Source organism: Dendrobates tinctorius, unplaced genomic scaffold (genome assembly GCF_039654945.1).
Source record: "Dendrobates tinctorius isolate UK_male_01 unplaced genomic scaffold, ASM3965494v1 ptg000368l, whole genome shotgun sequence".
NCBI lineage: Eukaryota > Metazoa > Chordata > Amphibia > Anura > Dendrobatidae > Dendrobates > Dendrobates tinctorius.
The window spans coordinates 256759-280206 of NW_027362034.1; the positions used below are offsets into that span (position 1 = coordinate 256759).

Below are 23448 nucleotides of genomic sequence, written 5' to 3' on the forward strand. Positions count from 1 at the left end.
CACCCCTCACATATGTCTCTGTAGTATTAATATGGGTCAGATCTTCACCCTGAAACAAATACTGTAAAAGTCACCGACAGATGGAGAAGTCCCATCTATGATCAGCTCTAATCCTGCCATCTCCACCGTTCTCATTACACAAGTATAAAACATATAATACTGGTGGATAAAACAAGACTGAGCACAAGACCTTCACAGCCGTCTACACATCACAGGGGAGATCTCCTGACACCTTCTCTCCATCTACCTGATGATCCTGAGGAACATTGGGATCTTCTTGGTTACAGTCCTGTGGAAGAAGAGGACGGGGACATCTCTGTGGTGTTGTCCTCTTACTGGATAGATCTGGAGGAAACACATACAGGGACTGAATTCATTCTCTACATACAGATAATTATAGGCCGTGTGTATTTAGTCCTGTCTATTACCTGGTGATGTGAGGGGCTGGGGAACCTCCATTATGACGTTCTTGTAGAGATCTCTGTGTCCTTCTAAATACTCCCACTCCTCCATGGAGAAATAGACAGCGACATCCTGACACCTTATAGGAACCTGACACATACAATGATACCGTCATCCCCCGATCCCTTCATAGTGTTACTGTATAATGTCCCAGCATTCCCAGCAGTGTCACCTCTCCAGTCAGCAGCTCAATCATCTTGTAGGTGAGTTCTAGGATCTTTTGGTCATTGATGTCCTCATGGATCAGGGGGTGAGGAGGAGGCCCTGTGATTGGGCTCAGGGGTCTTCCCCATCCCTCAGACACAGGGTCCTGACAGCGATCACTAGAGGTCTTCTTCACCACTGTGTAATCCTGGTAATGGAGAGACACATTAATCTCACTACAGACATTTCCAGAGTCCTCACCTCTCCAGTTCTGTCCATCTGTTATTCCCATAGATAAGAATGATGTAATGTGACGTCATCAGAATCTCTCACCTCTCCAGTGAGACGGAAGAGGATCTCTAGGGTGAGGTGTAACATCCTCTCCGCCATCTTGTCTCTGTCCATATCCATCCTTGATGGGTAAATCAGGAAAATTCTCTTCTGTAGAAGATCTTCACTGAGAGGATCCGATATTGTAGACACCTGAATGAGAAGAAGATGATCCGATGTAACATCATAAGAATCCTGTGTAATAATACAATTACTGGAGATAATAAGGGAAACATATGAGGAGATTTATTATCTTACAGGGTTTAGTTTTCTTCCCTGACATCTACTAATAAAACCTATATATTTAGGCCACAGACAACAAGCAGTTTCCTCCTCGGAGTCGGCAGCTGAACACGTTCCTCATAGACTCATCTTCCATAACGCTAATTCTCGTCTCATTACCGACACTGGAATCGGCATTAGCAATACTGCAGGAGATATTCATTACACGCGACATGAGAAATAACTCCTTCATGATGAGGACGACATCTTCATCTTCTACTGCGGCTCTAGAGACAGATGTGGCCAGAGTCGGTCACTGCCTCCATCCCCACCGGCCGTCTATATGAAGGTTTCCCGTCTTCCCCGCACTGGAATCTTCCATCACGTTAGATCTCAGCTCTGAGTCACACACAGAAGTTTGAGGCTTTTAGAAAAGATTTTTAGTTTCCACAATCACAACGGACAGAAATGATCTGATCCCAAAGTCTCCATGTACAGTGATTTATGGGGTTTATTTCTGGCCTTAGGCTTTCCTATATTACAAGAAAAACTCCAGAAAAAGCCGATATTAAAATGTTTCTAAAGAAAAATTGGCTCCAACAATTCTTGTAAGAAGAAAAAAATATGCAAAAAGCAGAAGACACATTTTATAATTTTTAACATGTTGAACATCTATTAAAAAGAAATTAATCTTTTTGTGCCCCAGAACATAGATGTACACCGCAGGGACGGAACAGATGAGGCTGCAACAAAACCACTTGCTGCTATGAAAAGCAAACATGGCATCTAAGAAGGTGTGACAGAGTTTGGCTGAATGCCCCCCGCCTCCAAGTACTCGATAGTATGGGGCGGCCTAGTTACTGCGATACTTACATGCCTAATAACGGGGTCTGGGCTGCAATGTATGAAGGTCTATTAGGTCGGGCCAGAGGCAGCGTCCAATAAGTTACCTTATAACGCCCCCATACACATTAGACTAAAGTTCCATGAAAGCACTGATTTCGGGGGGTTTGGCCGACCATATAATGTATTTGGGGGCCTCCCGACAGATGATGTCAGGGCAGAGGAGGATCTGGCATCCTGAATTTCAGAGGATAATCCATTTGTTCTTCCTGTAGATAATCCTCCTCTAGAGGAGTCTGGAATCATAGAATCGTAGAGTTGGAAGGGACCTCCTGGGCCATCTGGTCCAACCCCCTGCTCAAAGCAGGATTCGCTAAATCAACCCAGTCAGATGTCTGTCCAGCCTCGGTTTGAAGACTTCCATTGAAGGAGAACTCACCACTTCTCGTGGCAGCCTGTTCGACTCTCTCATACAGACCACAGGAAAGCTGGAATATTTGTGTGTATGGGGGAGTCAGGAGAGATCGCCGTCTGCCAAATGACCGTTCAGCCAACTCTGATCTCATGTGTATGGGGCCGTTAGTATTACACTGACAGGCAGTGATGATACACGGCACTACAGTAGTACAGGGCATCACCGGAGCCATCAGAGGCTTGTATGTTGTATGATCGCACTGATCAGAGGGGTTTAAAAAAGGTTTAAAGTGAAAAAAATATCACAGTTTCAGCAACAAGAAATATCCATCACTATATGGAAAGCAGAGTCACTGCACAATGTTAGTTACGTCACGTCCATAACTACTTTATTATACTCTATTATCTTGTACACAGTGGAGTAGATAGAAATCACAGGTCCCACAGCAATAGCTGGAATTGGACCCTCCAACGTAAAGAAAAAAAATCTATCTTTATTGTGACGCCGTCTGCGAATCTGGGCTGCAGTAGGAACAGCACCCCGAGTAACCCCGAGACCCTTAACCCCTATACAGGGATCTGGAATTGTAGCAAGGCCCATGGGGTAGCTGTTTGGTGGAGCAGTGGACCAGAGCTGGACAGCCGCCAAGGGGTTAAAACTAAAACCCTAATCGTGGTCAGGAGGCAGTAGTCGGAGGCCGGAGGGCAGCAGAGGTGCAAAATCAGCAGGCAGAGAAAGAGTCAAAAGTCTGGGCCAAGGTCAGTAAAACCAGAAGGGCAGCAAAGGTACAGAATCAGTAGGCAGCAGAAGGGTCAGAAATCCAAGCGAAGGTCAGCGTCAAAAAACCGGAAGAGAGGCAGAGGTACAAAAACGGCAGGCAATAGAATGGTCAGAAATCCAGGCTGAGGTCAGAGTTAACTATAGCAATTCACACAGTAACACGCAGGGGAGCCAAGAATATATCCGGCGGCTTGCAAGACCAGTCCCAAGGTATTTGAGGGATCAGGTCATCCCTCACAGGTTCCCGGACTCATGATGTAATTAGGACCGCCCCCAGGACCAGGCCAGATGGTGATGCAATAAGCCCTACAGACTGACAGAGGGGCGGAGCCTGCGCCCACCAGATGCCTGCGCAGGAGCCTCTTCTCTGTCACCACCCTCACCTAGGGGCAAACCACGGTGCCTCCCAGTGGCCGAGGCAGGAACAGCCGTCCCCGAGTCCGATGGCGACGAGACGGTCAGGCGCCTCCTAGTGGCCGAGAACAGCAGGCCCCGAGTCTGGCGGCGACGTGTCAGTCCGGAGCCTCCTAGTGCCGGAAGCCGGACCAGCAGGCCCCGAGTCTGGCAGCGACATGCCAGTCCGGCTCCTCCTAGTGGCCGAAGCCGGAACAGCAGGCCCCGAGTCTGACAGCAGCGTGACATATATACATGGTTCAAAAAATAAAGGGAACACTTAAACAACAGAATATAACTCCAAGTAAATCAAACTTCTGTGAAATCAAACGGTCCATTTAGGAAGAAACACTGATTGACAATCAATTTCACATGCTGTTGTGCAAATGGAATAGACAACAGATGGAAATTATTGGCAATTATCAAGACACCCTCAATTAAGGAGTGGTTCTGCAGGTGGGGACCACAGACCACATCTCAGTACCAATGCATTCTGGCTGATGTTTTGGTCACTTTTGAATGTTGGCTGTGCTTTCACACTCATGGTAGCATGAGACAGACTCTACAACCAACACCAGTGGCTCAGGTAGTGCAGCTCATCCAGGATGGCACATCAATGCGAGCTGTGGCAAGAAGGTTTGCTGTGTCTGTCAGCGTAGTGTCCAGAGGCTGGACGCGCTACTAGGAGACAGGCCAGTACACCAGGAGATGTGGAGGGGGTCGTATGAAGGCATCAACCCAGCAGCAGGACCGCTACCTCCACCTTTGTGCAAGGAGGAACAGGAGGAGCACTGCCAGAGACCTGCAAAATGATCTGCAGCAGGTCACAAATGTGCATGTGTCTGCACAAACGGTTAGAAACTGACTCCATGAGGATGGTCTGAGGGTCCGACGTCCACAGATGCGGGTTGTGCTCACAGCCCAACACCGTACAGGACGCTTGGCATTTGCCACAGAACACCAGGATTGGCAAATTCACCACTGGCGCCCTGTGCTCTTCACAGATGGAAGCAGGTTCACACTGAGCACATGTGACAGACGTGACAGAGTCTGGAGACGCCGTGGAGAGCGATCTGCTGCCTGCAACATCCTTCAGCATGACCGGTTTGGCAGTGGTCAGTAATGGTGCGGGGTGGCATTTCTTTGGAGGCCACACGATGTTGGGCTGTGAGCACAACCCCCATGGAGACACAATTGTGCCTTTACCTGGAGATAAATTCCCAGTGGGGGCAATTTCCAAAATGCAATAACTTAAGTGGGGAATTCAGCTCTTTTCACACTTAAGGGATCTGTATATGGAGTCTACAAACTACAGTGGGGGAAATAAGGATTTGTTACGCTGCCAATTCTGGGGCTAAAGTCACATTAATGTGAGAAATAAAGTAAAATTGTCATTTTTTCCTTCCACATTGCTTATATTCCTGTCACACTGTCCGAATTCAGATATTGTCCTGTCAGAAAGGAGAATACTGGGAGCGAAAGGGTTAATAGGACTCACAGGAGGAACCGGCCCAGAAAGCAGAAGATCCAGGAGTGTCCGCCACATATATGACTGCTCTGTGCACAGGACCTGTGATGAGGTCACAGGAGGGGAGGAGTCAGGGGTCACATGATCAGCGGCCTCAGTGTGTGCAGGACTCAGTGTGCTGGAGCGCTCCCGATAATCAGCTGCGTGTGTCGCGCTGTGTGATAGTCACAGCACCTGCATGGAGGGCGACACATGCAGCTGATTATCGGGAGCGCTCCAGGGATCCGGGGTCCCGATGCAGCTATTCGGTAAGTGATATTAGCCAATAACAACTTCTCCGACGATATTCGCTCATCTCTAGTAATAACAGCTCAAAGAAATTAACCGAAATTTTCATTAAGTTTAATAGTAAGACCCTATTAAATATTGAGCACCAGCGGGACGAAGCATTGACAGCGGCATGTAAAAGTGTGGGCGCCCCGGGTCAAAATGACCGTTATTGTGAGCAGTAGTAAGATGAAGATGAAATGATCTCTAAAAGGCCGAACCTCTAAGATGACACATGGCCTTTGTATTTTAGACTAAAATAATAATAAAACATATATTAGACTTTTTTACAATTTCATAATTGCAAAAAGGAAAAAGGGGCGATGCAAAACTATGGGCACCCTTGGAGATTTGTGTACTGAGATAATTTTGATCAAGATTTCACACCTTAATTAGCTTGTTAGGGTTATGGTGAGATCACATGGTGACCAGGAGCTACAGTCTGAGGAAAGGACTAAAAAGCCTTCACTAGACCCCTGTACAGCTGTATAATGAGGCCCAGGCTTTATAGTGAAGGGACAGGAGTGAGGGTCTGTTCCCAGGAGCTACAGTCTGAGGAAAGGGCTAAAAAGCCTTCACTAGACCCCTGTACAGCTGTATAATGAGGCCCAGGCTTTATAGTGAAGGGACAGGAGTGAGGGTCTGTGCCCAGGAGCTACAGTCTGAGGAAAGGGCTAAAAAGCCTTCACTAGACCCCTATACAGCTGTACAATGAGGCCCAGGCTTTATAGTGAGGGGACAGGAGTGAGGGCCTGTTCCCAGGAGCTACAGTCTGAGGAAAGGGCTAAAAAGCCTTCACTAGACCCCTGTACAGCTGTATAATGAGGCCCAGGGTTTATAGTGAAGGGACAGGAGTGAGGGCCTGTTCCCAGGAGCTACAGACTGAGGAAAGGGCTAAAAAGCCTTCACTAGACCCCTGTACAGCTGTATAATGAGGCCCAGGTTTTATAGTGAAGGGACAGGAGTGAGGGCCTGTTCCCAGGAGCTACAGACTGAGGAAAGGGCTAAAAAGCCTTCACTAGACCCCTGTACAGCTGTATAATGAGGCCCAGGCTTTATAGTGAAGGGACAGGAGTGAGGGCCTGTTCCCAGGAGCTACAGTCTGAGGAAAGGGCTAAAAAGCCTTCACTAGACCCCTGTACAGCTGTATAATGAGGCCCAGGCTTTATAGTGAAGGGACAGGAGTGAGGGCCTGATCCCAGGAGCTACAGTCTGAGGAAAGGGCTAAAAAGCCTTCACTAGACCCCTGTACAGCTGTATAATGAGGCCCAGGCTTTATAGTGAAGGGACAGGAGTGAGGGCCTGTTCCCAGGAGCTACAGACTGAGGAAAGGGCTAAAAAGCCTTCACTAGACCCCTGTACAGCTGTATAATGAGGCCCAGGCTTTATAGTGAAGGGACAGGAGTGAGGGCCTGTTCCCAGGAGCTACAGACTGAGGAAAGGGCTAAAAAGCCTTCACTAGACCCCTGTACAGCTGTATAATGAGGCCCAGGCTTTATAGTGAAGGGACAGGAGTGAGGGCCTGTTCCCAGGAGCTACAGTCTGAGGAAAGGGCTAAAAAGCCTTCACTAGACCCCTGTACAGCTGTATAATGAGGCCCAGGCTTTATAGTGAAGGGACAGGAGTGAGGGTCTGTTCCCAGGAGCTACAGTCTGAGGAAAGGGCTAAAAAGCCTTCACTAGACCCCTGTACAGCTGTATAATGAGGCCCAGGGTTTATAGTGAAGGGACAGGAGTGAGGGCCTGTGCCCAGGAGCTACAGACTGAGGAAAGGGCTAAAAAGCCTTCACTAGACCCCTGTACAGCTGTATAATGAGGCCCAGGCTTTATAGTGAAGGGACAGGAGTGAGGGCCTGTGCCCAGGAGCTACAGTCTGAGGAAAGGGCTAAAAAGCTTTCACTAGACCCCTGTACAACTGTATAATGAGGCCCAGGCTTTATAGTGAAGGGACAGGAGGGAGAAAAGTGGGGAAAGGAGCCAGAAGAGCCGGACTGCCCATCACTAACCTGCAGAGCCGCACTCCACATATATGGCTGCTCTGTGCACAGGACCTGTGATGAGGTCACAGGAGGGGAGGAGTCAGGGGTCACATGATCTCCGTTGTGCAGACCTCCATGGAGCCTTCTCCTCAGTGACATTCCCGCCATTATTCGCCCCTCACTACTGGCACAATTACCCCGCGCCGCCTTCTCTACACAGTGTTATGTGTGGAATGTGACGTGTGATTTCTCTGGAGGGAAATAGACCCCACACATGAGGGAATTCTCCCCAGTTACCGGCCGTCTACTATATGGCGCCATATGATTGTGCTATCGACTCCACACCAGGAGCTAAAATGCCCAAATCTCTAATGTAACCGCTATAAGAGAAGATATAACAAATTTCCCCTAAACTCACACAGCGGAGGAGGCCTCACTTGGAGCAATGTGACTCGCGCACAGAAAATCTATTCCCGGTTCTGTGATAAGTTATCGGCCGACAGGAAGAAGAAAGGTCTGAATTACAGCCCAGACTGGAGGAGAAACTGCAGAAGGTAGAATTGGCCAATCAGCGCTCTTCACCCCTATACTTATCTACACAAATACAAGATATGAAATGACAATTAGACGCCATTCTCACCACCAGAACGGAGAGGCGCTAACTTGGAGTAAAGCCGCGTTTTATCACCATGCCAATAAGCCTAATAAGATGCCGCTCGTAAGCTCAGAATGAGAGAGTCACTGCATATAATCTCCTCTATAAAAGACCCTAAGGGTCAGACCTCAGCCCACCCCGATGTCATGTATAGCACTTATAATGAATACCCCCAGAGTTTGTATTCGCCCCACAATCACCCCCCCTCACTACTGGAGTCATTCCTTCACACACTACATCTACCTAACCTGACTGAGTCCGCGGCACAACAACTCCATTTACACATCTCTGAGGAGGAAATAGTTTCAACACTCAAAAAACTAAAAAGAGGAAAGGCCCCGGGGCCGGATGGTCTTACAGCAATATATTATAAAAAATGCAGCGATGTGCTGACACCACATATAAAAACCTCTGTAATTCACTACTAAATGGCTCACAGCTGCCCCCTGAGCTCTACGTGGCGCATGTAACCGTAATCCCTAATCCTAAGAAAGATCATCTCACCACAAATTATAGACCTATATCCCTCTTATACATTGACTTCAAAATCTTTACATCCATTGTGACTAACAGGATCAATAAAATCCTCCCTCACCTCATCCATCGGGATCAGGTTGGTTTTATACCAGCGCGACAGGCCCCAGATAATATTAGGAGAGCGTTAAATATTATTCATACAACTAACCTACAGCGAAAGCGACTTCTCCTGCTTGCATTAGATACTGAGAGGGCTTTCGATTCGGCGTCCTGGACATATCTCTTTACGGTTCTATCGGAAGTCGGATTCTCCCCTAAACTTATAAAGTGCCTCCAATTGTTATATGATAGCCCTATCGCTTATGTAAAACTCCCGTCACCACATCCCCCTCCAATTAATATTCAGAGGGTACCAGGCAGGGCTGTCCTCTATCTCCGGATCTTTTTGCAGTTACAATGGAACCCATTGTGGAAGCAATAAGGAGAGATCAGAATATCCTGGGCCCTGAGAATATGGGAGACCAATATAAAGTCAGCCTCTTTGCGGATGATCTCCTGCTAACATTAATAAGTCCCCACACTACACTCCCTCACTTGTTTTCCCTCCTTCACGAATTTGAGAAGATCTCAGGGTTAAAGATTAACATTGATAAATCCGAAGCATTATTTGTAAATTTTCCTAAGACAGAGCAAACTAATATAGCCTCCCATTTTGGGTTTATACACAAAGAACATTATCTAACATATCTGGGTATCAACTTAACAGCCAACAGGTCACCTCTGTTTAGGTGGAATTACACTCCACTGATCCAAAACTTCCAGAGGGACCTGGATAGATGGGCTTCCTCAAAGTTATCCTGGCTCGGCAGAATACAGGCATTAAAAATGGTGTCACTGCCTCGCTTCTTATATCTATTTAGGTCCCTCCCAATTATGGTACCAGCCAGAACCTTCACTCAGTTACACTCCATGATGTCTAAGTTTCTTTGGCTCGGAAAACAACCCAGAATTGTGCAAAAACTTATGTTCCGTCACAGAAAAGAAGGGGGTTTATCCCTCCCTAATTTTACACTTTATTACAAGTCGGCACAGATTGCTCCATTAATAAGTGCGTGTTCATATCCCAATAGTCTGAGATGGGTTATTCTGGAATCATTTCTCTCCAGACCATTCTCTTTATCAGGCCTAATGTGGACCACAGACCGACTTCCACGGGGGTTAATGAATGTGGCTCCTTTTACAGTCCACTCGTTGCTTCTTTGGAGGAAAGTCCGGTTTAAATATAACTTACAATCAATCCCTTCTCCCCTGACAGCTATATTACAAAACCCCATGTTCCCGCCAGGTCTTGAGCCACTAATTTTTTCTTGGTGGAAGCTGAAAGGTATTCATATACTTAAACATTTGTGTTCCCCATTTAATATCTTACTTGACAGACAGGAATTTGTTCAAAAATTTGACCCTCCAGTTAGGGAGGTAATGCGCTTGAACCAGATCTCCCACTTTGCAAAGCAGATCCTCCCGAGCGGTACTACTCTCAGGGCAACCAGTTTTGAAAATTAATGTCTAAATGACCCTTTGGGCAGGGGAACGATCTCATTGATCTACTATGCTATAAATTCTCCAAAAGATGATAAAAAATTGAAGTATACACTATGTTACAGTGGGAGGAGGATTTGGGGTTTGAACAGTCAATTGATGAATGGTATCGTAGCTGTGACACCCTATCAGAAGGTAGTCACCAGACTTCCCTTGTGGAGACCTCCTTAAAACTATTGCACAGAGTCTATTATGTACTGGAAAAAATTCACAGCATTTTTCCTAAAATCTCGGGAGACTGTTTTAGGGGCTGTGGAATATCTGGTGATATGAGACATATTTGGTGGTCTTGTACGGTGGTTTCTGGGCTTTGGGAGAAGGTGAAGTGTCTGATAGCACAGATGTATGGTGGACCGGTTGTTCTGGAACCTTCTACCCTTTTACTGGGAACCAGGCCTTCCCGGCTTCCAGAAAGCTTTCAGAAGCTAGTAAACTACTTATGTATGGCCACTAAAATCCACATTGCGGCAAAGTGGAAGTCGCCCTCACTGCCAATATCTATGGTGAAAGAGAAGATGAGCGACATTATGTTATTCTCATTTGTGGCCCCAGCGTTTCTTGTAGAATAAATCCCTTTCTCACACAGTCCTGTAGTAATGACTTTGTTCTCACGTTTTGTAGGAGGGTTCGTCTGACTCCATCTTATGTTATCAGTATAAGTGCGAGAGATGAGAGACCGACGACCGCAGTTTTACCATATGTGTCCGGTGTCAGTTCTACAGTGTGAGAGATGCGGGGTCTGTGACCGAAGCTGGGGGGTATACGGGTGTATACAGCATACACAGAGGGGTCTGTTACCGAAGCTGGGGGTATACAGGTGTATACAGCGTACACAGAGGGGTCTGTGACCGAAGCTGGGGGTATACGGGTGTATACAGCATACACAGAGGGGTCTGCGACCAAAGCTGGGGGTATACAGGTGTATACAGAGTTCACAGGGGTCAGTTACCGAAGCTGGGGGTATACGGGTGTATTCAGCGTACACAGGGGTCTGCGACCAAAGCTGGGGTATACAGGTGTATACAGAGTACACAGGGATCTGCGACCGAAGCTGGGGGTATACGGGTGTATACAGTGTACACAGAGGTCTGCAACCAAAGCTGGGGGTATACGGGTGTATACAGCATACACAGAGGGGTCTGCGACCAAAGCTGGGGGTATACAGGTGTATACAGAGTACACAGGGATCTGCGACCGAAGCTGGGGGTATACGGATGTATACAGTGTACACAGGGGTCTGTTACCGAAGCTGGGGATATACGGGTGTATACAGTGTACACAGAGGTCTGCAACTGAAGCTGGGGATATACAGGTATATACAGTGAACACAGGGGGCTGTGACCGAAGCTGGGGGTATACGGGTGTATACAGAGTACACAGGGATCTGCGACCGAAGCTGGGGGTATACGGGTGTATACAGTGTACACAGGGGTCTGTTACCGAAGCTGGGGATATACGGGTGTATACAGTGTACACAGGGGTCTGCGACTAAAACTGGGGATATACAGGTATATACAGTGAACACAGGGGGCTGTGACCGAAGCTGGGGGTATACGGGTGTATACAGCATACACAGAAGGGTCTGTGACCGAAGCTGGGGGTATACGGGTGTATACAGCATACACACAGAGTTCTGAGACTGAAGCTGGGGGTATACAGGTGAATACAGTGTGAGACGTGGGGTCTGTGACTGAAGCTGGGGGTATACAGGTGAATACAGTACACACAGGGGTCTACGACTGAAGCTGGGGGTATATGGGTGTATACAGTGTACACAGGGGTCTGCGACCAAAACTGGGGATAAAGAGGTGTATACAGTGAACACAGGGGTCTGCAACCAAAGCTGGGGGTATACAGGTGTATACAGCATACACACAGGGTTCTGAGACTGAAGCTGGGGGTATACAGGTGTATACATTATGCACAGGGGTCTGCGACTGAAGCTGGGGGTATACGGGTGCATACAGTGTACACAGAGGCGTCTGCGACCGAAGCTGGGGGTATATGGGTGTATACAGTGTACACTGTGGGGTCTGTGACTGAAGATGGGGGTGTACAGAGTACACAGAGGGGTCCACACAAACACGGCTCCGCTCCGTACACCTCGTACACACAGGGCTCCGCTCCGTACACCTCGTACACACACGGCTCCGCTCCGTACACCTCGTACACACACGGCTCTGCTCCGTATACCTCGTACACACACGGCTCCGCTCCGTACACCTCGTACACACACGGCTCCGCTCCGTACACATCGTACACACGCGGCTCCGCTCCGTACACCTCGTACACACACGGCTCCGCTCCGTACACCTCGTACACACATGGCTCCGCTCCGTACACCTCGTACACACACGGCTCCGCTCCGTACACCTCGTACACACACGGCTCCGCTCCGTACATCTCGTACACACACGGCTCCGCTCCGTACACCTCGTACACACAGGGCTCCGCTCCGTACACCTCGTACACACACGACTCCGCTCCGTACACCTCGTACACACACGGCTCCGCTCCGTACACCTCGTACACACACGGCTCCGCTCCGTACACCTCGTACACACATGGCTCCGCTCCGTACACCTCGTACACACGCGGCTCCGCTCCGTACACCTCGTACACACACGGCTCCGCTCCGTACACCTCGTACACACACGGCTCCGCTCCGTACACCTCGTACACACATGGCTCCGCTCCGTACACCTCGTACACACACGGCTCCGCTCCGTACACCTCGTACACACACGGCTCCGCTCCGTACACCTTGTACACACACGGCTCCGCTCCGTACACCTCGTACACACACGGCTCCGCTCCGTACATCTCGTACACACACGGCTCCGCTCCGTACACCTCGTACACACAGGGCTCCGCTCCGTACACCTCGTACACACACGGCTCCGCTCCGTACACCTCGTACACACACGGCTCCGCTCCGTACACCTCGTACACACACGGCTCCGCTCCGTACACCTCGTACACACGCGGCTCCGCTCCGTACACCTCGTACACACACGGCTCCGCTCCGTACACCTTGTACACACACGGCTCCGCTCCGTACACCTCGTACACACACGGCTCCGCTCCGTACACCTTGTACACACACGGCTCCGCTCCGTACACCTCGTACACACACGGCTCCGCTCCGTACACCTCGTACACACACGGCTCCGCTCCGTACACCTCGTACACACACGGCTCCGCTCCGTACACCTCGTACACACACGGCTCCGCTCCGTACACCTTGTACACACACGGCTCCGCTCCGTACACCTCGTACACACACGGCTCCGCTCCGTACATCTCGTACACACACGGCTCCGCTCCGTACACCTCGTACACACAGGGCTCCGCTCCGTACACCTCGTACACACACGGCTCCGCTCCGTACACCTCGTACACACACGGCTCCGCTCCGTACACCTCGTACACACACGGCTCCGCTCCGTACACCTCGTACACACATGGCTCCGCTCCGTACACCTCGTACACACGCGGCTCCGCTCCGTACATCTCGTACACACACGGCTCCGCTCCGTACACCTTGTACACACACGGCTCCTCTCCGTACACCTCGTACACACACGGCTCCGCTCCGTACACCTCGTACACACACGGCTCCGCTCCGTACACCTCGTACACACACGGCTCCGCTCTGTACACCTCGTACACACGGCTCCGCTCCGTACACCTCGTACACACACGGCTCCGCTCCGTACACCTCGTACACACACGGCTCCGCTCCGTACACCTCGTACACACACGGCTCCGCTCCGTACACCTCGCACACACACGGCTCTGCTACATCCACCCTGTAAGGCTGTGTGCACACGCTGCGTATTATGTTCGGTTTTCAATCCGCAGAAAGAATTGACATGTCAATTCTTTCTGCGGATTCGCCTGCGGTTTGCCATCTCCTCCATTGAGGAGATGAAAAACCGCAGGGCAAAACCGCAGAGCAATCCGCAGGTAAAACCGCAGGTATTTTGACCTGCGGTTTCACCTGCGGATTTTACAAAATCCGCGCGGATGAATCCGCACCTAATCCGCAGCGTGTGCACACAGCCTAAACCCCTCCTGACCACACACAGAAACTTCCCCTCATCCAGCACCATGACAACCAGCACAGCAGAGTCCTGCACACACTGAGGCCCCTGATCATGTGACCCCTGACTCCTCCCCTCCTGTGACCTCATCACAGGTCCTGTGCGCACAGAGCAGCTGTAGAAATCTCCGGCTCGGGGGTCTCACCAGACTTCGCTCTTTTCTTGCAGGGGCCGCAGTGGATTTCATCCTGGATCCATAGAGCTGAATAGAGGAGCGATGTTCCTTCACTCTGATGGGAATTGATGGTGACGTTGATGAGTCTATGAGGAACGTGTTCAGCTGCCGACTCCGAGGAGGAAACTGCTTGTTGTCTGTGGCCTAAATATATAGGTTTTATTAGTAGATGTCAGGGGAGAAAACTAAACCCTGTAAGATAATAAATCTCCTCATATGTTTCCCTTATTATCTCCAGTAATTGTATTATTACACAGGATTCTTATGATGTTACATCGGATCATCTTCTTCTCACTCAGGTCTCTACAATATCGGATCCTCTCAGTGAAGATCTTCTACAGAAGAGAATTTTCCTGATTTACCCATCAAGGATGGATATGGACAGAGACAAGATGGCGGAGAGGATGTTACACCTCACCCTAGAGATCCTCTTCCGTCTCACTGGAGAGGTGAGAGATTCTGATGACGTCACATTACATCATTCTTATCTATGGGAATAACAGATGGACAGAACTGGAGAGGTGAGGACTCTGGGAATGTCTGTAGTGAGATTTATTAATGTGTCTCTCCATAACCAGGATTACACAGTGGTGAAGAAGACCTCTAGTGATCGCTGTCAGGACCCTGTGTCTGAGGGATGTGGAAGACCCCTGAGCCCAATCACGGGGCCTCCACCTCACCCCCTGATCCATGAGGACATCAATGACCAAAAGATCCTAGAACTCACCTACAAGATGATTGAGCTGCTGACTGGAGAGGTGACACTGCTGGGAATGTTGGGACATTATACAGTAACACTATGAAGGGATCGGGGGATGACGGTATCATTGTATGTGTCAGGTTCCTATAAGGTGTCAGGATGTCGCTGTCTATTTCTCCATGGAGGAGTGGAAGTATTTAGAAGGACACAGAGATCTGTACAAGAACGTCATAATGGAGGTTCCCCAGCCCCTCACATCTCCAGGTAATAGACAGGACTAAATACACACGGCCTATAATTATCTGTATGTAAAGAATGAATTCAGTCCCTGTATGTGTTTCCTCCAGATTTATCCAATAAGAGGACAACACCAGAGAGATGTCCCCGTCCTCTTCTTCCACAGGACTGTAACCAAGAAGATCCCAGTGTTCCTCAGCATCATCAGGTAGGAGGAGAGAAGGTGTCAGGAGATCTCCCCTATGATGTGTAGATGGCTGTGAAGGTCTTGTGCTCAGTCTTGTTTTATCCACCAGTTTTATATGTTTTATACTTGTGTAATGAGAACGGTGGAGATGGCAGGATTAGAGCTGATCATAGATGGGACTTCTCCATCTGTTGGTGACTTTTACAATATTTGTTTCAGGGTGAAGATCTGACCCATATTAATACTACAGAGTCATATGTGAGGGGTGATGAGCGATGTGAAGAGGAGATTCCCACATATGACTACCCAGGTGAGTAGTAACCACTGAATGCAGAGAAGTCACAGATTCCTCTCAGTCACCGGCTGTGGCTGCTTTATCGGTGGTGTAGTCCGGCCGTATTACCATGATCACCATTTTGCCTCTAGACTACAACATTCTCCTCCACCCAAAACTGTTCAAATGACTTTGGGCATTGAAAGTCCTTTTGTATAGAACTTACAAACTGGAGGATCCACCTACCCCCTGGTATTAGTGTGAGGGTGATCCCTTAAAGCAATAACTATATGATTCCTTGTACTGACCCAATATAGGCTGAGTGCACGCTTAAAGAGTCACACCGATCACACTTCCTTGTGTGATACGAGAAACTCGCACGAATCTCTCGTAATCAACATCCAGCACCGCTGCTGGTACTCAGGACCGGAGCTGCGGCTGCATAGAAATGCATAGAAATACATGCAACCACAGCTCCGGTTCTGAGTATCGGTGGCAGTGCCGGGTGTTGATGCGAGAGACTCGTGCGAGTTTCTCACATCACACACAGTAGTGTGATCCCGACCTTACATGTCTACTCTTCTCAGTAAAGGTTTGCACAAAACTCAAGTTTATTCTCAAAAGAAACGAAATAGCCATTCTCTCCATCACATTAGGAGACGCTGACCGTTACCTGCCCAGATCTGTAACTATAAAGCCAAATGACAGCGTACGTAGAGTGTGCTGACAAGATAGAAAATCACTTGTAGAAAAATCTTATGCTGGGCCTGTAAGAGAAAGCGGAGGGTAATGATGCTGCTGGCTTCCTAGATCCCTGAGATCTTATCGGATGAATCTTCTCTCCCTTCTGTGCTGCTGAATGTCTCATGGTTCCTACAAGACCAGGTCCAGTCTTTCTGGCCAAACTTCACTTATATGATCGACAACAGTAAATGTGCAGTGAGGCCAAGTGTGAATTTCTGTCCAATAACAGCAGAGTTTCCCTTTATCCTGACTTTTCAATTTGTATTAAAACCAACTAACTTCCAGGAGGATTGTGATAATCTCCAGGACAAACATTCCACCTGTGCCCTGATAGATCTCTAAGCTGTGCGTGGCTGAGGGCTGTAATATACATTTATTCCCGCCTGCAGGAGATGTGTTGGCTCCAGCCCTGGTGTCATGGATTCACTCCACGTCATACATTACATTGTTTTTGATCCTCAGGAATTCAGATTACTGCACAATCTCTCCTGAAATGGGGAGCAATATTATTTTCTCTAATCTTCTGCTCAGGATCCATAGTAGCTCCAATGGTCCACCATAAATGAGGGCAACTCTGATTTACTGTTGTGTAATCTGTATTTGTAGTTTTCAGTTAATGAGATTCTCGTGCTCTGGGGCGGGGCTGTGGGTGGGGCTGTGGGCGGGGCTTTATGTGGTGCACTGATTACATATTCCTCTGTATTGGCTTATGACAGGTCGCTGACCCCTCACTGACCTGCCCCCATTATTACATAATGCATATAATAGCATTGATATTATTGGTGATAATGCCTATAATATTGTGGCTATTGTGAGGCTTAGAAAAAAATTACATCCAGCACAATGTCACCGGTGATGGCGGCGCCTGCGCAGTAGCCTCTATATCAACTATATCAAATTTTTTTTGTTAGGAAGTTATAAGGGTTAAAAGTTAAACAGCGATTTCTCACTTTTATAGCAAAATTTACAAAACCATTTTTTTAGGGACCACCTCACATTTGAAGTGAAATTGGGGGGTAAATATGACAGAAAATACCCAAAAGTGACACCATTCTAAAAACTGCACCCCTCCAGGTGCTCAAAACCACAATCAAGAAGTTTATTAACCCTTCAGGTGCTTCACAGGAATGAATGGAATGTGGAAGGAAAAAATAAACATTTACTTTTCTTTCACAAAAATTTTCCTTTACACCTAATTTTTTTTTTACTTTCACAAGGGTAACAGGAGAAAATGGATGATACATTTTGTTTTGCAAATTCTCATTTTTTTTTACTGTAAAATATGCTGGAATAATTAGCGGTTGCCATGTCGCATTTGCAGAGCCCCTGATGTCCCTAAACAGTGGAAACCGCCAACAAGTGACCCCATTTTGGAAACTAGACCCCTTAGGGAACTTATCCAGATGTGTATTGAGCACCTTGAACCCACAGGTGCTTCACAGAAGTTCATAATGTAGAGCCGTGGACATAAAAAGGGAAACCACTGTTTGGTCGCATGGCAGAGCTTGAAAGGGAAGGAGCGCCATATTGGAATTGTTTGTGGGTGACGTCACATTGTCAGAGACAATGACGTGTCTAAACAGTGAAGTGACACCATTTTGGAAACTAAACCCCCCAAGGAACTTATCTAGATGTGTGATGGGCACTTTGAATCCCCAAGTGCTTCACAGAAGTTAGTTACATAGAGTTGTGAAAATAAAAAATCATATTTTTTCGACAAAAAATTAACTTTTCGACCTCAAATGTTTTTTCCAAAGGGTAACAGGAGAAATTGCACCCAAAAAGTTGTTTTGCAATTTGTCCTGAGTATTCTGACACCCCATATGTGGGGGTAATCCACTGTTTGGGTGCATGGCAGAGCTCGGAAGGGAGTGAGCGCCATATTGGAGAGCAGATTTTGCTGGAATTGTTTGTGGGTGACATGTCACATTGTCAGAGCCCCTGAGGTGCCAGAACAGCATAAGCCGCAAAAGTGACTGCATTTTACCAAATACTTCCCTGAATGAATTCTTCTAGTGGTGCAGTGAGCATACTGACACCACTGCTGTTCCATAGAAAATTATACCATTGGGCAGTGAAGAAAAAATTACTGTATTTTTCGGACCATAAGATGCACCCCAAATTTTCAAAACGAGAATAGGGGAAAAAAGTGCCAAATGGGGGTCCGTCTTACAGTCTGAATTCAGCTTACCGGGGGGATCAGCACAGGTGCAAGAGTGATCACAGAGGTTGTTCGGTGGTCTATGCTGGTGCAGTGGCCTCCGGAAAATCCCATCCCAGGCTGGTGCGGCAGCGGTGCTCTGTGCTGGGGTGGCGGCAGCGCTCTATGCTGGTGCGGCAGCGCTCTACCTGCGACGGTGGCAGCACTCTGTGCTGGGGCGGCGGCGCCATTTTGTCAAAGCGGAGGTCTCTGCAGCTCCATTGCTGCGATGCGGTGGCTTCTGGGAAAATGGCAGCTGGGGGCGGTGCATGCTCAGATTCAGCAACGAGATCGGCAACGAGATCTTGGGGCGAGATCTGAATCTGAGCATGAGCCGCCCACAGCGGCCATTTTTCTGGAGACCACCGCATCGCAGCAATGGAGCTGCAGGGGCCTCTGGGCTTTGACAAAATGCTGGCGGAGCCCTCCACACAGCACAGAGCGCCGCTGCATCATTTGTAAGTATATTCCTACTATAAGACACACCCCTATTTTCCCCAAAAAATATTTGGGAAAAAGTGCGTCTTATAGTCCGAATAATATGGTACATTTATACGACTAAAATGTTTTTTTTAACCCCAGATATTACATTGGTAGATAGGTAAATGGTCACTACACCCAGAGATGAATTCCCAGAGGGGTGTCATTTCCAAAATGGGGTCACTTCAGGGGGGATTCTGCTTTTATGGCACTTTGGAGAGCCGCTAAGTGCCAGAACAAGAGAATCCTCCCTGAAGTGACCCCATTTTGGAAATGACACCCCTCTGGGAATTCATCTATGGGTATAGTGACCATTTTCACTACATGGATGATTTCCAGAACCTCGTAGTAGAAGTTTTATAGCAAAAATTGCAAAAATGTCATTGTAGTGCCCAATATATTGTGCCCAGCTTGTGTCTCTGGAGACCTCCCCCACCTACCCCCGGAAATTGTTAAGTCAGCTCTACTCAAATGTGTCTGTCACTAAATAAACCAAATACTTGAATGTCAAAACAGTTCAAAAACGTGGTTCTGTGTGGAAGATTGTAAAGCCGTCATGGAGGCATAAGGCTGGCAATGATGGGCATTGTGGGTAATAATAGGGGGTATCATGCCTTATTCCCCTATAGGAACATACACGACATCTTCTCTGGGGGATCTTTCTTGTTTCAGTTACTGGGATGAGTGCAATAAAATGTCGCTCAGTGAGTCTTCTCACATCTTCAGATTCTAAAGGATTGGTGGGGGCAAAATTGTCAAAAACAAGATTTTCAGTGACCTTTTCCTGATAATCAAGGAAAGTATCTGCATTTCCGGCTTTTTGTATAACACAAAAGAATTATATGTGGCCACCTGAAACAAATACATGACTAACTTTTTATACCAGATCTATGATTTTCTTGATACCTGGTATGGCTGTAGAACCTGATCTGCAAGGTCCACACCCCCATATATTTGTTGTAGTCAGTGACAGACACAGGTTTTGGAGTACTGGATCCCTGTTGGTCTGCAGTGGCCCTTGTGGCATCTGTGTGGATCGAGCTCAGGATAAAAATATCTTTATCCTTATACTTAAGGGCAAGCAGCTCTCCATTGTGTAAAGCCCCTGACTGCCCCTTTCAGAACTTTTCTTTGACCAATGATTGTGGAAACCCCTGATGGTTCTTGCGAATGGTCCCACAAGCCCCTATGTTATGTTCAACCAGACTTTTAAATAGGGGTATGCTGGTGTAGTAGTTGTCAACATACAGATTGTAGCCTTTTTGTAAAAATGGAGTTATCATCTCCCAAACCATTTTTCCAGATGTCCATGTCATGATACCAGTGCTGGATGACCGGCACTTCTGGGGTTAATGTTCTGATCTCAGTGCAGACTTTCACCTGCACACCTGGGACCTATTATGGTGGCCTCCCATTGGTTCTGGGGAGGCTTCTTATAGCCTCAGGAAGCTCCCATCCCCCGTCAGTTATACTTTCGCCCTTGGCATTGTGTGGTGACCCCTGAGTGTGTTAGTGTTGTGTTCTGGTTGCTTGATTCTCTGTGTATGACTCGGTCTGTTCTCTGGATATCGCTTTGGATTCTGCCTGGTACCTTCTACGTCTGTTTGGTTTTGATCTCTGCTTGGCCCTGACTGTCCGTTCTGTCTCATCCCTGGTACTGTACTGATATCTTGTGTATGACCTTTGGCTTTGTCTGACCTTCCGTCTGTTTATCCCTCAGGTACCTCGCTTGCCTGTATTGTGCTTGACCCCCGCTTTGCCTGACTCTGAGTTTTCTACCTCCTCTGAAAGCAGGACACTAAGCCCTGCCCCCTTGCAGTCACATGACCATAGGTCCTATGCCGGCTTGCTAAACTTCTAGATTCAGGTCCTGTGCATCTTTATTTTCCAGCTGTTCTTGTCCCCAGGGGTCCCTACGGTGTGGGTGAGTCCCTGCTTAGCGGAGGCTGTACGCCGGCGCTGTCAGGACCCTGACATTATAACTGACCATTAAGTTTTTGGGGGTTTTTTTATGCAGAGAGTTATGGCTCCCATATGACAAGATGAAAAGTCTGAGTCAGATGTTTCAGAGTTTATCTCTGGAGCAGCAAGCTCTGGCTCGTTCTCAGCAGCAGGTTTCTGAGACAGTGCGGGGGGCTTTAGCTGCTGGGTCTCTGGGGGCTGGAACGAGTGATGTTGCTTTGGTGTCCCCAGAACCACCTGTTAAACTGCCTGACTTTTTTTCTGGAAACAAAAAGGAGTTCAGGGTCTTCATGGAGGGGTGCAAACTTTTTTTTAGTTTGAGACCACGTTCCTCTGGGGACGAAAGTCAGAAGGTTGGGGTTGTTATGTCTCTGTTAAAATGGTCCCCACAAGCTTGGGATTTCTCCCTTTCTCCCACTGCCCCTGAGAGAGTGTCTGTGAATGCATTTTTTGAGGCCCTCGGGCACATTTATGTTGAGCCTGACCGAGTGCGATTGGCAGAGGACATGGTGATGAGTGTCTGTCAGGGGAAACACTCAGCTGAGTGGTTTTGTACTGAATTCTGCCACTGGGCCGCAGAGGTCTCTTGGAACGACACCGCACTCCGAGGACTCTTTCGCAGAGGCTTGTCCGAGCGGCTGCAGGATGCCTTGGCATTACATCCCCCACCTAACTCTCTCGAGGACGCCATGACCCAGGCTGTCTGGATGGACCGCAGGCTGTGGGCCAGAGGGGTGATGCAGGTGGAGACTCCATTGTTACCCAGTGGAAAAGAGACTGCCCCTGAGCTCATGGATGTAGGCGCCCTCTCCCTGAAGGATACAGAGAGGAAACGCCGGAAGGACAAGCAGTTATGCTTTTACTGCGGTAAAACGGGACATTGGAAAAGGGAGTGTCCTGATTGCCCATCTTCAACCCGGTCAGCGGGAAACAACTAGGTCTAGGTAGTCAACAGGGAGACTACTCAGACCCTCAGGTACCCTTTTCCTCGTTTTCTAAAGTGTTACTGCCTCTGGAACTGTTTGTGGACGGTAGTTCTTTTTCCTCTACAGCCTTCGTGGACTGCGGGTCATCGACTAATCTCATTGACTCCCAATTGGTCACACACTGCAAGATAGGGACAGTTAGGCTCAAGGTTCCGATCAAGGTGATGGCCATTGACTCCTCTCCCCTCACTAAGGAGGGAATTCTCTTTATGTCTGACTTGTTTTCGCTCAAAGTGGGCGCTACTCATGTGGAAAACCTAAGTTGTTTTGTGCTGGACAATCTACCTGCAGGGTTGGTGTTGGGCATGCCCTGGTTACAACACCATAACCCAGTTATTAACTGGAAAACGGGGGAGATTGTTCAATGGGGGTTTAATGATTTTAAGTTATGTGATAAATCCGCACTGCTGGTTGAACCTGTTAAATCTGTGTCTGTATCATCTGTCGAGCTGAAAGGTATTCCGGGATGCCTGAAGGACTTCGAAGATGTATTCTCCGAAAGCGAGGCCGAGACGTTACCGCCACTTAGACCCTTTGACTGCGCTATTGAGCTGGTCCCGGGGGCTAAATTACCTAAAGCCCGTCTGTTTAATTTGTCCGGTCCTGAGCCTTGGCTATGAAGGAGTACATTGCTGAAAGTCTGCGCAAAGGACACATACGTCCTTCAGTCTCACCTGTGGCGGCAGGTTTCTTTTTTGTAAAGAAAAAAGATGGCAGGTTACGTCCCTGTCTCGACTTCCGGGAGCTTAATCAGATTACTGTATGGAATACGTACCCCCTTCCGTTGATTCCCGACTTATGTAACCAACTATCAGGGGAAAAGTGGTTTTCTAAACTGGATCTTCGGGGGCATATAATTTGATAAGGGTCCGAGAGGGGGATGAATGGAAAACCGCGTTCCTCACGACCGAGGGACTATTTGAAGATTTAGTCATGCCGTTTGGTCTTACCAACGCCCCCGCCATATTTCAGAATTTCATCAACGTGGTATTCTTAGATCTCATTGGTCGTTTTGTCGTTATCTACTTAGATGATATTTTGATATACTCCTCCGACAAGCATTCTCATTTGGAACATGTACGATCTGTTCTCCAAAGACTGAGAGAAAATCATCTGTATGCCAAATTGGAGAAATGTGTATTCTGTGTGCAAGAATTGTCTTTTTTGGGATTAATTGTATCCGGTGAGGGTTTTCGCATGGACCCCAAGAAGGTGCAGGCCATTGCGGATTGGGTGCAACCCCAAGATCTTAAGGGTCTTCAGCGCTTCTTGGGGTTTGCCAGTTATTACCGCAAATTTATCCG

General features: G+C 48.1%; 2 protein-coding genes and 1 pseudogene across 2 annotated transcripts in view; 1 reads left to right on the forward strand and 2 right to left on the reverse strand.

Moving 5' to 3' along the window:
- The window catches only part of LOC141075744 (uncharacterized), a 559419-nt gene that overhangs the window by 78702 nt on the left and 457269 nt on the right, over positions 1-23448 (reverse strand). The gene's annotated exons all lie outside the window — the stretch shown is intronic.
- LOC141075743 (uncharacterized) overlaps positions 1-23448 on the reverse strand; it is a 230131-nt gene that overhangs the window by 14865 nt on the left and 191818 nt on the right. The window lies entirely within an intron of this gene.
- LOC141075745 (uncharacterized) overlaps positions 14296-23448 on the forward strand; it is a 73057-nt pseudogene continuing 63904 nt past the window's right edge.